The following is a 4,063-nucleotide window of genomic DNA, read 5'->3' on the forward strand; positions in this document are numbered from 1 at the left end:
TCAATCCCTTACCAACCTCCTATATAGATGTAGGCATCGTCGTATTATGAATAAGATAGAGTTTAGGAAATTGAGTTCTTACAACTGAGCTCTACCATACGATCTAGAGTAAGAAGAAAAAGTGACAGTACTAAATGCCTGTAGCCTCCTGCTTATAAGTGTGGCACACAACACACCCATAAACAAGACTCTACTAGACACGGCTTGTAGACTCCCTAGGATAGAACTGCTTTGATACCACTTTTGTCATGCCCCGAACCTGGGTGGCGAGACCTGCACCCGGTGCCTCACCTATCCTTGCGTACCAACTTCCGACTAAGGGACTCTGAACATATAATGCCATACTTTATCCATGGGCCACATTATAGGACAATTTGTAAACGCTGAGTAAACATCAATATAAAGCTGGGCCGACAAGGCCGTCATAACTACTACAGCTGGCAACCCAACAAAATATACATACAAGGCTTACAAGCCCAACATACCGCACTAGCTGACAGGATATGTCTATAAGCCTATACTGATGGATGTATTGTGATCGGAACAGGGCCCCAACCTACTCATAACATATATACATATATACACAAGATATGCACAAAACTCTAGACCCGGCAACTCCAAAGGACGTGGAACTTACCGATCAAGCTGAACTCGGGAAACACCTACTGAGGAGGTCTACTCGTTTGTCTGTCTGAATCGGCACGCATGAAATGCAGCGTCCCCGGCAAAAGGGATTTCAGTACGAAATAATGTACTGAGTATGTAAGGCAACAGAATAACTGAAAGTAACTGGGAGTCAAAGATAATCTGAAGATATGCTTACGTGCTGATAGTGACTCAACTCTCTCAGCTGTCCGGCCTTATAAGGCTCGGTATATATAACTGCTCTATCATAGTAGGATCGCTCATAAGCGCTCGGCCATACTAGGCTCTATATCTCGGCCATGCTGGGCTCGTTCATAGGCGCTTGGCCACAGTAGGCTCGGTATATAACTTACCATAGGATCAGAGGTTGTCCAATAGAGGCCTGCCTATCGATTATAGCTCGATGGTAATGAAAATACTGTAATATTGTATATATAGGCTCTCTGCTCTCTTGACTAGAGGAAGACAATACTCAATTAAATATGAAGTCCCGATAAGGAGAATACTGTAATTTATGAGACTAGGATAATGTATATAAATTTGGGAGTATAAACTTCTCTTTATGCCTCGTTATCAAATACATGTAATTACGAGTTCATGCCAAAATGAAGGAAGGGCTTACCTGAACATACCTGAGCCGATTCTCTTGACAATCTCTCTAACACGCGTCAATTTTGACAAAACGTAATGACGGATTGAAGTAGGAAAAAAATCCGTATGATATTCTTGATATCATAGCACGTTATTTCTTATCCGTTTAATATTCACTCCATCGAAAAATAACACTTGCAAGGATGAATAACCATTAAACCCCTTAATCACCAACATTGCCGGTCTAAGTTATAAAGTGGTAAGCTTGCCATAACTTCCTTCTTATTCTCCAAGTTATATCACTAATAAAGAGGCCAAACCAAGGTAATCATCCAATGATTCTTACGTGTAGACAAAACATCTTAGGTCTTATGACTCATTATTCATATTGGTGCCACCTTGGGATTGGCTTAATGCCATGTGGCAGCCCTAAAATTATTCTTATCCACCTAATCCTACATAATACCATAATTATCCCCATAATTAATCAATTATCCACATAATTAAGAATTATCGCAAATTACTTAAAATACTACTCATTTTTAACACACTTTGAACACCTTACCATTATGGTTATGTGGTACCTTGTATGACACTAGTCCATAAATACGGGGTATTGTAGCTTGGACCGTATTTTATCTCAAAATGTCAAACTTTGATGAAAATTCATTTTCTTCGATTTTCTTACCCTCTCACCTTCACGAATTTACTCATCACTTGTTTGAAGTAGCATAATGCTTATAATCTCAAAATAATCTCATTCCCGAACATACGTCAATTAACTTACGACAAAACTTTGACGTACGAAAATGCAGAATGTAACATCTCATTTCCGAGCTTTCATCAATTTATTTATGGCGTACTTTCACATATAAAAACAAAATATGGGGTGTAAAATCCTTGAGTTCCCCTATTTATGTGGCTACTCCTGTGGGAGATTCTCTTGTTGTGGACCGCGTGTATTGGTTATGTTTGATTACTCTTAGTGGTTTTGATACAGAGCTGATTTATTATTGCGCAGTATGGTAAACTTTGATGTTATTTTGGGCATGGACTGGTTGTCGCCCCATTATGTTATTCTTGATTGTCACGCCAAAACTGTGATGCTGGCTATGCCAGGATTATCGCGATTAGAGTGGAGAGGTATCTTAGAGTATACTCCCAGCAGAGTTATTTCATTTCTTAAAGCTCAACGAATGGTTGTGAAGGGGTGTGACGTGTATCTTGCTTATGTGAGAGATATCAGTATTGATACCCCTACAGTTGAGTCAGTTCTAGTAGTGAGGGACTTTCAGGATGTTTTTCTAGCTGCTCTTCCGGGCATGCCGCCCGATAGAGATATTGATTTTGGCATTGATTTGTTGCCGGGCACTCAACACATCTCTATTCCTCCATATCGTATGGCTGCTCCCGAGTTTAAAGGGTTGAATGAGAAGTAATAAGAGTTGCTTGATAAGGGCTTCATTCGGCCTAGTATGTAACCTTGGGGTGCTCCTGTCTTATTTGTGAAGAAGAAGGATGGTTCTATACGGATGTGTATCGATTATCGCCAGTTGAACAAAGTCACCGTGAAGAACATGTATCCATTGCCTTGTATTAATGACCTATTTTATCAGGTACAGGGTGCCAAAGTGTTTTTCAAGATGGACTTACGTTCAGGCTATCATCAATTGAAGATTCGGGAGCTAGATATACCGAAGACTGCTTTCAAGACTCGGTATGGTCTCTATGAGTTTCTTGTGATGTCATTTGGGCTGAACAACACCCTAACAACATTTATGCACCTGATGCACAGTGTGTTCCGACCATATCTTGATTCATTCATCATTGTGTTTATTGACGACATTCTGGTGTACTCCCGGACTCATGAGGATCATGAGCAACACCCGAGGACTGTGCTTCAGACCTTGAGAGAAAAGAAGTTATATGCAAAATTTTCAAAGTGTGAGTTTGGCTAGACTCAGTGGCATTCTTGGGTCATGTAGTATCGAGTGATGGGATCAAGGTGGATCCGAAGAAGGTGGAAGTAGTGCAGAGTTGGCCTAGACCATCCTCAGCTACAGAGATCCGGAGTTTTCTTGGTTTGGTAGGGTATTACCGTCGATTTGTAGAGGGTTTCTCATCTATTGTAGCACCTATGACCAGGCTGACCCAGACGGGTGCTCCATTCAGGTGGACAGAGGAGTGTGAGGAGAGCTTTCAGAAGCTCAAGACGGCTTTGACTACAGCCCCAGTATTGGTATTACCTATAGGTTTGGGTTCTTATATTGTATATTATGATGCGTCGCGGATTGGTCTTGGCACGATGTTGATGCAGGACGGTAGGGTGATTGCCTACGCATTTAGACAGTTGAAGGTGTATGAAAAGAACTATCCTATCCACGACCTTGAGTTAGCAGCTATTGTTCATGCCTTGAAGATTTGGCAGCACTATTTGTACGGTATCCCTTGTGATATTTACACCGATCATCAGAGTTTGCAACATTTGTTCAAGCAAAAGGATCTTAACTTGCATCAGCAGAGGTGGTTGGAGCTGCTTAAGGACTATGATATCACCATTTTGTACCATTTGGGGAAGGCTAATGTGGTGGCCGATGCTTTGAGTTGCCGGATGGAGAGTTTGCGGAGTTTAGCATATCTACCAGCAGCAGAGAGGCCATTGGCATTGGATGTTCAGGCCTTAGCCAGCCAGTTTGTGAGATTAGATATTTCTGAGCAGAGTCGAGTATTGGCTTGTGTGGTCTCTCGGTCTTCTCTTTATGATCGTATCAGAGAGTGTCAATATGATGACCCCTATCTGCTTGTCCTTAAGGACACGGTTCAACAT

The sequence above is a fragment of the Nicotiana tomentosiformis genome, chromosome 10, assembly GCF_000390325.3.
Source record: "Nicotiana tomentosiformis chromosome 10, ASM39032v3, whole genome shotgun sequence".
NCBI lineage: Eukaryota > Viridiplantae > Streptophyta > Magnoliopsida > Solanales > Solanaceae > Nicotiana > Nicotiana tomentosiformis.